The sequence below is a fragment of the Balaenoptera musculus genome, chromosome 2 (genome assembly GCF_009873245.2).
Source record: "Balaenoptera musculus isolate JJ_BM4_2016_0621 chromosome 2, mBalMus1.pri.v3, whole genome shotgun sequence".
In the NCBI taxonomy this organism is placed as follows: domain Eukaryota; kingdom Metazoa; phylum Chordata; class Mammalia; order Artiodactyla; family Balaenopteridae; genus Balaenoptera; species Balaenoptera musculus.
The window spans coordinates 46160690-46174514 of record NC_045786.1 but is presented as its reverse complement, the minus strand read 5'-3'; positions in this window follow the sequence as shown (position 1 = coordinate 46174514).

Sequence of the window (13825 nt, the reverse complement as noted above, 5' to 3'; positions counted from 1 at the left end):
TTAGAATCTGTCATACAGAGTGAAGTAAGTCAGAAAGAGAAAAACAAATACAGTATGCTAACACATATATATGGAATCTAAGGGAAAAAAAAAAAAAAAGGTCATGAAGAACCTAGTGGCCAGATGGGAATAAAGACACAGACCTGCTAGAGAATGGACTTGAGGATATGGGGAGGGGGAAGGGTAAGCTGTGACAAAGTGAGAGAGTGGCATGGACATATATACACTACCAAACATAAAATAGGTAGCTAGTGGGAAGCAACTGCAGACACAGGGAGATTAGCTCGGTGCTTTGTGACCACCTAGAGGGGTGGGATAGGGAGGGTGGGAGGGAGATGCAAGAGGGAAGAGATATGGGAACATATGTATATGTATAACTGATTCACTTTGTTATAAAGCAGAAACTAACACACCATTGTAAAGCAATTATACTCCAATAAAGATGTTAAAATAAAATGATGGCATATGGTAATAATTCAGAGTTTTAGTATTTTAGTCAATAAGGCCAGGCTGGGTGTGACTTGGAGAATGGGAAGTAAATAGATGCCTAGAAGAAAGTTATAGGAAAGCATAAAGCTCTGAGAGGATTGGTCCAGGAGAAAATGAAATCAGACTTCTCTTTTGCGGACTCGGAGCAAAAAAATGAACTTTCTGAGTTTAGAGTAGAGTGGATTTCACTGTGGATCTTGTGCAAGTCTTAACTTCTCTGAATATTTGTATCCTCATGGGAATATTAATATCACCAATACAGATATCAAGGATTGATGAGAAGTTCATATAAGAAAATATGTTAAGTGATATTCTAAGTTCGATATTGTAAACATCCTTCAGTAATATTTTGATAGAATCTATCTACGAAATGAAACAAGAAAGGAGAAAGAAAATGTGTATCGATTAATAGTTACTGAATTAAGAAAATAAAATTCCATTAGTTTATCTTCTGAGTTCTACTTTCTGATGTAATAGAAAGCAAAACCTCTATTATATTTAAGTCCGCATGACATTTTTTTTTTATGAGGTAGATTATAAACTTGACTCATCAAATTATTAGCTTTAGGGAGCCCATCCCACACACCTGCAGCTCCCATTGGATAACTGAAAGCATCGCTTCCTTCTCTTGGATGTGGTAAATTCCCAAAAGCCACTGATGATTTAGAGACTTCTCTGAAGAAAACCACTCCTGGAATAGGAAAGAAGCGTCAATGTTTTTAAATATGCTCTAGCTCCTTAGATTTAAGGAACAACAACAACAACAAAATAATTCTAAGTAAAAGAGAATCAAATAAGAATTTCCAGATATTTTCTTTATGAAACCAGATGGTAACTATTCATTGATATTTTCTAAACGAGGCATCAGGAGGGACAAACGAGTGGGAATAGATAATCCAGAGCTGCCTATATTCAACATAGCATCAAATTTAGAAGCAAATACAGGGCAGTTAAAAGTCCAGGCAGTCATTACTTAATCTTTACAGATATCTATTCCTTTAAAGGGCTTTGCTTTTGTTATTTTTGACTTAAAAAAAAAAAAGTGTTTTTCTTTTGAAATAATTAAAGGGAAAGGAAGTCTAAAGAGAGACTGAGTGACATCCAATATTCCCTAATACCATCTTGTTGCTTTAGGTGATTGGTATACTTAATTAAGGAGGGTCCTGGGTCTATCATCGACCAGGGCCTGACCTGGGGATGGAAACAAGTGAGCTGTAACCTGACCATGCCCAGGTGTGTGCCTGCAGGTCACACGCTGGGAAAACATGTGGCCTCAGCAATCCTTTCCCAAGTCTGGCCCTGCCTTTAACTATTTCAGGTCTTCTCAAATGTCCACATTCTCTCATGCTTAGACGATGTCAGCATGCTTTCCTCTAGGTTAAGATTTCAAGTTGGAAAAGGAAGTGCATAAGGTTAAGGGTCTTATTTAAGGCTGTAAAGTCTGTGGCAAAGAATATAACTCATCTCTTCTGACTCCTAATCACTGCTCTGTTTGCTGCATTTGCTGCAACTCAGTTCATTTACCATGCACACTCTCACTAAGCCACACATATCTATTACTTAAAAGAAATCTTTTCTTCTTCTAGGGCATAGCATTACTTTATTTTTTCTTCCTTTCTTCTTCCCTCTCTCCTTCCTTCCCTCTCTCCTTCCTTCCCTCTTTCCCTTTTCTTTTTCTTTCTTTCTTTCTTTCTTTCTTTCTTTCTTTCTTTCTTTCTTTCTTTCTTTCTTTCTTTCTTCTTTCTTTCTTTCCTTCTTTCTTTCTTTCTATTCTTTTTTTCTTTTTTTCCCATTTATCCATCTGTTTGTCCACCTGTCTACCTGACACAGGTAAAGCAGTCTTTGCTTTTACTGGGTTCCAGAAAACTCAGTCCTTATGCATCTAGAATGTAGTGTTAAGGAAAACACAATGGCAGATAAGCTGTTTTCTCTGTGAATTTTCCTATCCTACAAGAGGTATTTATTTATAGAAAGACTATGGATTGATGAGGGAGTCTCCAAATCCCACACATACAGAATTAGGGGGAAAAATTTAAGTGTCTTCTCTATGGACACTCTTATTGTATATTGTCCATGAGCCACAAGATATAATAACATAGAAAAAAACATTAAAAAATGATCTTACTTCACATCAACAGATAACGCACCAGTTTTGAAAAAAAAAGTACCTGCATCTGATTATTTAAGTGGTTTATATTTCAACCCTTTTATTTGTAATTCTATTTATGAAAAGCATTCTAGAACTGATAACATATTTGCCTTAGTTTTTAAATAGAGTCAACGGACCTTATATTGAAGACTGTCTTCATTGTGAATATTAATAAACTAACTATTCTCCACTCAGTACCTTAAAGTCATGGACTACACTGATTGACATCTTTTCAAAATGTCACATGAATACCCTTAGGAGCCATTAAGGTACAAATACCCATTTGGCCAAAGCCCACTTGAACTCCAATGGACTACCTTATGCTAGCACAACCAAGCAAAACTATGTTATGTTGAGGCTAGATGTTCTAGTTCCTTTTGTTAGGGGAGTGGGTGTAGTAGTGTGAATGTGGGCATTTGGGTCACAAGGCCTGAATTGCAAATTTACTTGCTATATGTGAACTTTGGGCAAGTTAATTAACTCTTAAGAACCTCAATTCATACATAAAGTGAGAATTAAAAGGAACACTCTGCAAAATTGCTGACAAGAGGTAAAGGCACTAATAAAGTAAATGATCCAGTTTAGCACCGAGAATAAGCTGATGCTCAATAAATAAATTCCTTGCCCTTGTCTTTTCTGATGTCAGAACGACTGCTATTCAACTTCAACAGAGCTTCCAATCCCGTCATCCTTCCTGTTGCATTCTGCTGTCCTCTTTCCTCACCTTGCCTTTCTTGTATCTTTTTTCCTTTTCTGTTGATATTTGCTTCCTTTTTGCCATCCTCCAAGAATCTTTTCTGCAGAAAGTAGTAGCCAATTAGGATGGTCTGCTCCTTCTGATCAGTGAACTGATTAATTGGTGCTCTGGACTCTATAAGTTCTTTTTATGTTTGTAGCCTCACTGACTTCCTAATATATCTATTTTGACCACCAGGAATGCTTTTGCTATACCCTCACTCAAAACCCTCACCACTCCCAAACATGTGTACCTGCTCTGTTGTTTTAAGACGACATTTTTCCAGATACTTGTGCATACCAGACAACTGAGTTTTGTCTGTATTTAGGAGGTCTGAATTTGGGTTTACGAGCCTATGATAAGGACTGCTATGAGGCAGAGGTAGTAGATAAGACTACTGTTTCTTTCCTTTCTCCTCTATTTTCTCCTGACCTTTTAAACCCATCCTGGAATGCCAGGATTAGAACTCCAGAAATTCTGAAGTCTCCCTCAAAATGGCCTGTGTCACCTCTTTTTACACATAAATTGAACAACATTTTCCTTATCACTGAATTCTGCTGTTTTAAATTGGAGGTTGCTTAATTACAAGAGCATTTTCTGTCTTCACATCCTATTTTAATTTTTTCACTATTTCTTCTTTTGCCTGTATCCTTATCCTTATTCTACTAAGAGGCTGAGATTTTATTTATAAATTGTACAAGCCTTTCAGTAAATAAAACAGAAAATTTTGATCAATTATTAAGATTATTCATCTGCATATTACCAGAGATATTTAAATTTTTGGTTTCTGAGAATACTAGTACATCAGTTTGGGTTAGAATGAGTGAATCAGGAAGAAACATGTCATGATAAATAAGTTTGTGAAATAATGAGATAATTTTAATTTTATTATCTAAATTGCTAGTCCACAAAACTTCTTTTTGGTAGAATGTGTTGTGGGGCTGATACTGTAAGCAAACACTTGGGGAAATACTGGATACACAACTGAGTTTTCAGGTTTGAGCGCTATCATCTGAAATACTGGCATAGTACTAGAATCAGTTAAATAGTAGAAAATGTTTAGGTAAACAAATTATAAGAAGCCAATTGAAACATTTTGATTAGATTCAAGTTAGATTGGGAAGTAATTTCCCTTTGCCAAAGTTAATAATTCCAACAAACACACACGTTCCTGCACAATATAGGTGTTAATTGCCCCCAAGATCCAAAAAAGATGACTTTGAATTTTAAAAAGTGTTGTAAAGAGTGAATTCAGCACTTATTTCTATGGGGCATGAAACAGGTTTTCAGTCTGTCTTCTAATGTAGCCAATATACCCAAATCAATTCAGATAATCTGGATTTCAAGCACTATTCCAGAGGAAAAAAATCCAGAAATTTTATTTTCCATTTTTATCCTATGTGGCCATAGCTCTGGAATTGAAATAATCTATAATCTCTTCAAATATTTTCTCAGTCCCTTTCTTTTTCTCTTCTTCTTCTGGGACCCTTATAATTCCAATGTTTAATGTTGCATTTAATGTGCATTTAATGTTGTCCCAGAGGTCTCTGAGACTGTCCTCCATTCTTTTCATTCTTTTTTCTTTATTCTGCTCTGCGGTAGTTATTTCCACTATTTTATCTTCCAGGTCACTTATCCATTCTTCTGCCTCAGTTATTCTGCATTTGATTCCTTCTAGAGAATTCTTAATTTCATTTTTTGTGTTTTTCATCATTGTTTGTTTGCTTTTTAGTTCTTCTAGATCCTTGTTAAAAGTTTCTTGTATTTTCTCCATTCTATTTCCAAGATTTTGGATCATCTTTACTATCACTACTCTGAATTCTCCTTCAGGTAGACTGCCTATTCCATCTTCATTTGTTTGGTCTGGTGGGTTTTTACCTTGCTCCTTCATCTGATGTGTGTTTCTTTGTCTTCTCATTTTGCTTAATTTATTGTGTTTGGGGTCTCCTTTTAGAAGGCTGCAGGATCATAGTTCCCATTGCTTTTGCTGTCTGCCCCCAATGGCTAAGGTTGGGTCAGTGGGGTGTGCAAATTTCCTGGTGGACGTGGCTAGTACCTGTGTTCTGGTGAATGAGGCTGCGTCTTGTCTTTCTGGTGGGCAGGACCACGTCCGGTGGTGTGTTTTGGCATGTCTGTGACCTTATTATGATTTTAGGCAGCCTCTCTGCCTATGGGTGGGGTTGTGTTCCTGTCTTGCTAGTTGTTTGGCATAGGGTGTCCAGCATTGTAGCTTGCTGGTCGTTAAGTGGAGCTAGGTCTTAGTTTTGAGATGGAGGTCTCTGGGAGAGCTCTTGCCATTTGATATTGTGTGGACCTGGGAGGTCTCTGGTGGACCAGTGTCCTGAACTCACCTCTCCCACCTCAGAAGCACAGGCCTGACACCCAACCAGAGCACCAAGAAACTGTCAGCCAGATGGCTCAGAAGAAAAGTGAGAAAAAAGAAAGAAAGAAAAATAAAATAAAATAAAATAAAGTTAATAAAATAAAATAAAATAAAATAATTAAAATAAAAAATAATTATTAATAATAAAAAAGAAAAAAGTAATAAAAAAAGGAAAAAAATAGAAAGAAGAGAGCAACCAAACCAAAAAACTCATCCACCAATGATAACAAGCACTAAAAACTATACAAAAAAAAGGGTAGAGATAACCCTAGGACAAATGGTAAAAGCAAAGCTTTACAGACAAAATCACACAAAGAAGCATACACATACACACTCAGAAAAAGAGAAAAAAGGAAAAAAAAAATCTATATATTAAAAAAAAGAGGAAGAGAGCAACCAAATCAATAAACAAATCTACCAATGATAATAAACTCTAAATACTACACTAAGATAAACATAAGACCAGAAACAAATTAGATGCAGAAAGCAAACCCCAAGTCTACAGTTGTTCCCAAAGTCCACCGCCTCAAGTTTGGGATGATTCATTGTCTATTCAGGTATTCCACAGATGCAGGGTACATCAAGGTGATTGTGGAGATTTAATCTGATGCTCCTGAGGCTGTTGGGAGAAACTTCCCTTTCTCTTGTTTGTTCGCACAGCTCCTGGTGTTCAGCTTTGGATTTGTCCCCTCCACTGCATATAGGTCGCCTGAGGGCGTCTGTTCTTTGCTCAGACAGGACGGGGTTAAAATAGAAGCTGATTAGGGGGCTCTGGCTCACTCAGGCCGGGGGAAAGGAGGGGTACGGAACGTGTGGTGAGCTTGCGGCAGCAGAGGCTGGCATGACATTGCACCAGCCTTAGGCGTGACTCATGCTCTCCTGGGGAAATTGTCCCTGAATCACAGGACCCTGGCAGTGGTGGGCTGCACATGCTTCTGGGACGGGAGGTGTGGATAGTGACCTGTGCTTGCACACAGGCTTCTTGGTGGCTGCAGCAGCAGCCTTAGTGTCTCATGCCCGTCTCTGGGGTCCACACTGATAGCCGCGTCTTGCGCCCATCTCTGGAGCTCTTTTAGGTGGTGCTCCGAATCCTCTCTCCTTGTGCACCCTGAAACAATGGTCTCTTGCCTCTTAGGCAGTTCCAGACTTTTCCCTGCACTTCCTCCCAGCTAGCTGTGGCGCACTAGCCCCCTTCAGGCTGTGTTCACACAGCCAACCCCATTCCTCTCCCTGGGATCTGAACTCCGAAGCCTGAGCCTCAGCTCCCAGGCACCACCCGTCCAGTCAGGTGAGCAGACAAGTCTCTTGGGCTGGTGAGTGCTGGTCGGCACTGACCCTCTGTGCAGGAATCTCTCCACTTTGCCCTTTGCACCCTGTTGCTGCACTCTCCTCCATGGCTCCAAATCTTTCCCCCTGCCACCCCCCATCTCTGCCAGTGAAGGGGCTTCCTAGTGTGTGAAAACTTTTCCTCCTTCACAGCTCCCTCCCAGAGATGCACGTCCCATCCCTATTCTTTTGTCTCTTTTTTTCTTTTTTCTTTTGCCCTACCCAGGTATGTGGGGATTTTCTTGCCTTTTGGGAAGTCTGAGGTCTTCTGCCAGTGTTCAGCAGGTGTTCTGTAGGAATTGTTCCACATGTGGATATATTTCTGATGTATTTGTGGGGAGGAAGGTGATCTCCACGTCTTACTCCTCCGCCATCTTGAAGTTCTCCTCCACCTTGACTTTTCTTTGAAGAAATACTCAGCCATACTGTATACAGTCCAAAAGTAGGGAAGAATCAGTGTCTGTTCTTCCTGCCCAAGGAGAAGAACAGTGGCTACACTAAAAGGATTCTCTGTCCCAGAAATTCAAATTTTATCAAATTTTTTCTATGAGGACCTGTATAGAAAAAGAGAGCTGATTCTTCTGTCGAAAGCACACAAAAGAGACTGTTTTTCAGTTCTCAGGCCATTGGCTGACACATCATGAATGTCCTTTCCTACTTTGCTTTGATGGTATTTGAAAAATCTAGTTATAGACTCTACTGGGTTTTTCACATGCCCCATTTCTGTCATCTTAAATGAATCATGACTGCATCAACCAATCAAGTAAACATCCCTTTCCTGGCTCAGCTCTGTGCCCACTTAAATTCTATAAATACAAGCTGGACATCACCTACCCTGATATTCACTAAACACCTCAATGAGTCCTAAACTGATGAAATTTTGCCACTTCCATGTTACTCCTGAGCATTGAAAACAGTGATTTAGTCTTTTCACAGAGATTTTTGTCTGATGCCATGAGTGGTATGGATACTTGTACAATTATGTGCATGTAGTAATGGTAAGGGTTAGAGGAAGCCTGTGGATTATGCCCAGTGAAAGCACAATCCTAGTCCTGCTCCCAGAAGTGAAAAAAAAAAAAAAAGAGAGAGAGAGAGAGAAAGAAAACTAAAAGAGAGAGAGTTAATATATTGATCCAAGTGTTGACAAACTGTAGCCCGTAAGCCAAATTCGACCATACACATCCATTTACGGACTGTCTATGGCAGCTTTTGTGCCCCAATGGCAGAGGTAAATGTGATAGAGATCACATGATGGGCAGTGTCAAAAATATTAACTATATGGTATGATTTTACTTATATGTGGAATCTAAAAAACAGAACAAACAAACAAACATAACAAAACAGGAACAGACTCATAGAGAACAAACAGGTGGTTGCCAGAGGGGAGGGATGAAGGGGGATGGGGAAATAAGTGAGGGAGATTAAGAGGTACAAACTTCCAGTTATAAAATAAATAAGTTAGGGGAGATGTGATGTACAGTATAAGGAATATAGTCAATGATATTGTAATAACTTTGTGTGGTGACAGACAGTAACTGTACTTAACCATGATGATCATTTTGTAAAGTATAGGAATGTTGAATCATTGTGTTGTACACATTAAACTAATATAATATTATAAGGCGATTATACTTCAATAAATAAATTAATTAAATAAATTATTTAAAAATATATTTACTATCTGGTCTTTTACAAAAAAGTTTGCCAACACCTGGATTTAACTACATTCTGTACACTGATGAGAGGAGAGCTGAAAAATTTTGTAATAATGCTGTTTGGTGTCCATCATTATTTTGAGATTTCCAAAAGAATGCCATTTGGAAAATCTGGATATAAAACCTTCACTTCTATCACCTATAAGGCTATTATACCTAACCATTCATTTAACTTCTCTGAGTCTCAATTTCCTCCTAGCGAACCTGGGATAGCAGTAACACCTAATTCTCAGACTTACAGTAAGGACTGTAAGTATGCCCTAGTATATTTGAATATAATCTATGAAGTCTGAGCTGTCTTAATTTTAATAAGAACACTCAGAGGTAATCTCACAATTCCGCAAATGCATTCTCTCTTCCCAGAGGCAATTACTTCTACCCATTTTTGTTAAAATTCTAGATGTTCTTGTCTCCAAATTTAAATAGTATGCTATTTCTATTTCTTCATTTAGCAACTTGAAATTTATCTGTTGAATTCCTGTTATGATAGGTAAGAATTTCATGTGTCCCACTTTCAGCTTATCTTTCTAAAATTCTATTTAACATAATTAAACCTTTACATCTTGTTCTATCTACTTCTTTCTCCTTTTTACCTTTCAACTCTGTCAGATCTACTATTATTTTTAATTTATTAATATTGTTAACATAATTTCATTACATTCTGAAATCATTACAGATCATGTATTTTTCCAAATGAAAGGTTTTTTCATAGGGACTGGACTAACTTGAATATATACATTTATATGTCATAAAATAGTCAGCTGACTACTATATTTAATTTAGTAAATTAGTAAAAGAAAAGTATATGAAAGTATATTCTATAGAATATAGAATATAAAATACTTAGAAGTATTTTCTTACTTTTCTGTTTCTATGGAGCAATCCTTTTCAAAGTCTTTACGTATATCACCGTCTTCTCTAGAGATACCTGTGAAGCCATTAGAGACCGTTTTGGAGTCATCTTTGCTTCCATCTTGACTGGTTCAGATACAGATATTTTTGAGTTCATACAGTGCTGTCACTGTAATTTTATCTCAAGCTTCAAGTTACCAATTACATTTAAAATTTTAATCTGTAAGAGAAAAGTCATACGCTCCATAATATAACCACTTACTTTGTTTTTAAAGAGCTCTTGAAAAGGTATTTTATGTTTTTACTTATATGTAGAATCTAAAAAAATAAAACAAAGGAATTAATATAACAAAATAGAAACAGACTTACAGATACAGAGAACAAACTAGTGGTTACCATTGGGGAAAGGGGTGAGGGGAGGGGCAAGATAGCAGAAGTGGAGTAAGAGGAAGAAATTATTAGGTAAGAAATAAATAATATATACAAAAATATAATATACAGTACAGGGAATATAGCCAATGTTCTATAATAACTTTAAATAGAGTATATCTATGAAAATATTGAATCACTATGCTGTACACCTGCAACTAGTATAATATTGCAAATCAACTATACTTCAATTTTAAAAAAAGATATGTTTGCAGTAACTTTCATCACTTGCAATGTGAGGTCTAGGAATAACAACCAAATCTGTGTGAAATTTCTTTGCTTCTATTGTTATTAACATATTTAATGCCATAAGAATAATAAAAATAATAAATAGTAATAAACAATAATAATTCTCCTTCTTTTTTCACCTCCTCTTCCTCTCCCCCATTTTCCTCCTCTTCCTCCCCTTTCTCCTCTTTCTCCTTCCATCTCTTTAGATGGCCTATTTCCCCCCCTGTGGAAACTTTTAAGACCTTCCAGTTTTATCTTTGGCATTCTGTAATTTCACATTCGTGTGTCTAGGTTTTGCTACATTTTCAGTACTCATGCTTGGCACTTGACAGGCCTTTTCATTTTGAAACTGCATGTCTCCCTGGTGTCTTTTAAGTCTCTTCTATTACTCTGAAAATTTCCTCCTACCTCATTTGCTCATTTCTCTCTTTTTGATACTACTATTAATTAGACATCAAAGTTTTGGAGTTAACTCTCCTGTTTCTTATTTTTTCTGTCACAGTTTGTCTCTTCTTCCTTTGTTCCACATTCTGAGAGATGTACTTATATTTATTTCTCAATTCTTTTTTTTTAAATCTTTTTTTCCCTCTGCAATCATATTTTAAATTCCTAGAAATTCACTGGTTCACCAATAGTTCATTTTTCATAGTAACTTGTTCTTGTTTGATGAATACAATATCTTCTCATTTCTCTAAGAATAATTATTAGAGATTTTCTGTTTTCATCTTCCCCATCTCCTGTTGAAGTCCATTCTTAATTCTATTTGTTTTTTTTCCTTATTTTTGTTTAAATCCTCTTTTCTTTATGCCAAAATATTCTTCAACTTTCTGGAAATAGATCTGTCCCTATTCAAGAATGTGGAAGGAATAAGTTTGACTTGAAGCTGTGAGCACACAGGTAAAGCTTGTTGATTGATGGACCTTGATTTAGTGTCCTTGGGAAACACCCACAAAAGCTATAAGAAGAGCTTTTTTTCCTGCAGTCCTAAACCTTCACTTCCCAAGTTCTCCTTAGACAATTCAAATTTTTTTAAAGAATGATTGTGTGATGTTTTTTCCCGGGAGTATACACCAGGTTGCCAATATTTATGCCTGCTGCGTGAAGGAAGAAATTGACTGTTGACCATCACTTAATCCCTCTTTTCCAGTCTCACTTTTTCCTCCCAGTCTAATGCCAGAACCTCTCAAAGGCCTGCCAGCCAGCCTGGCAGCTCCCTCAGCATTAGTCTTCTCTACATTCATTCATTCTGGGCTGTGTCTTCCCCTTGACTTCATAATACATTTCCCATACACTTTCTGCTTCCAGAAATGTTGGAGAAGCTCTGGTGCTCTGATGGCCTGGGGTTTTGTAGGTTTATGTCTATTTTTATTCCTTACTATCTTTTACATTCATTTGCTGGGTATTTGGGAGACAGAGAAAGAAAATCATATGGTCAGTAACCTGTCTTGAACTAGAATTCAACCTTCATTTCATCAACCTTCAGGTATTACTTTGATTATTTCCCAGTTATCTCCTTTCATGAACAATAATACCAAGTTATCATACTGGAAATAAAGAAGATAGATACCAGATACTACCTCCTGTAAAAGTTTAGCTATATTAGCCTTGATTCACACAGCACTCACCTCTTCCTTTGGCAAAGATGTTTCCATCAGTGTCATTTCTAGAAGTTAGTTACTGAGTGAAGCAATTTTCAGTTTTTACTTCTCTCACACTGCACAACTACATCTCTTAACACTCTTTCTCATTCTCTCTAAAATATGTTTTAATTGCAATCTATCTAATATAGGTCTATTCCATAATCTATTTAGAAGATCTTGACCTTGCCATTGAGACCTGACTGTGGTATATATCTGCTAATGTCTCAAAGCAGCATTCATTCTGTGTGGATGGAGAGTGTTCTCTAGTCAGTAAAAGGTGAATGGAACTTCTTGTTGAGTTTCAGGCCAGCTGTCCAGGTAACCTCCTCTGAATTCTTTTAACACCAGCTGTGGCATATTGCTCTGACCTTGGCTTTCACCTATTTCCTCTGCATCTGGCTCAGTCCATTTTGGCATTCTCTGATATTCAAAGGGCTTTCTTTTTCCTTTTTTTTCTTTTAATTTTTTCCTCCCTCTTCCAACACATGTGTCTCCTCCTTCATGTGGCTCAAAGAGGTAAAATTCCGCCTTTGGTAGACAGTGATTCCACACTGAAAATCTCTGGAAGCACTTAGGGTATTTTTCTCCTGATGTAGGCACTCTCATATTGGGCCATCATGGATTCAAGAGGTGTGGTGTAACTTGAAAGCCAGACATGTCTGAAATGATGCCAGTCCAAAAGACTTGTGGCCAAGATAACTCTTTTGTAACTGTTTCAGCCTTTGTGCACCATGTGCCCTTTGGCATTTAAGTAGGTTTGTCAAAGATAAACAAACAAAGCCAGACACTAGCTAATGTGGTAAGGACAAACCTAAATCAGTAATGTGCTGTTGCAATAGGGAAAAAGGGCCAGTGTGAACTGAATTCAACTTTGATTTGTACAGGGGTGACTGGGTGTTTTAAAGGGAGAATGAAAGAGTAGGGAGGGGGTAAGTGGGGGCCCAGTGGAGTCAGGGGTGTGAAAAATTACAAAATGGAGGAAGGGGGTTAGTCCATATGAAACCCCTCTGGGTTTACTAACTGGCTAACTGGTACTTATGGAAGTTAGGCTCCTACCCTCCCATAGACGCAGGGAGACAGGAGCTGGCTGGAATAGACAGTACATTCTTCTGGTAGCCTTGAGTTTTCTCAGGCAGGTACTTTAAGGGGGCTAGGGTCATCCTAAGGATGTGGCTGTGAGCTGTTAGAAATTATGTTGGTGTTTTGTTTCCTTCTTTGCAGCCCAAGATTGGAGCCCAGCAGAGAAAGGGCTCAGAGAACCCTGGATAGTGTTTGGTCAAGAAGAGAATCTTTTTCAATGTATCAAGGGTCTGGTCTGGTTAACTTAGTCAATTAATGGTCAAGTATCAGGATCCTGGCTCCAAATTTCAGGTCACAGATTAAAGGGGAAAAAAAGACCATGTTCCAGGTTCTCAGACTAGGTGTGGCTAATATATAGTTGGTCACTAGGGAAAACTTTTGAGAGATAGTGGAGAATTTAGTTTAAGCCATGGTGAAAAGGAGATAACTCCACTCAAAGCAAGTATGCTTTACTGCTATGCAGCCTGTGTATCATTCATGGGCCTTTCCATAGAAGATGTGTTCCCATTTGTCAAAAAACTGAAAAGAAAATAGAACCCAATACATTCAAGTGTAAGAGGTCTGGGGGTGATGAACCCACAGAGGAAAACAAGCTTGGACAGAAAACAGAGATGAAGTCTGGATGTTACTCCAAGCCCCTGCTATTCATTACTCTTCCTGCAAAGAGTTTGCAGGCCACAGATTAACATTTTATATTTCCATATGCTTGAACATTTTTGAGTGCTATTAAAGTTGCCCATAGAAAATGCAGGTCACACTGACTATTTAGACTACACTTGCCAGGCCATATTTTTG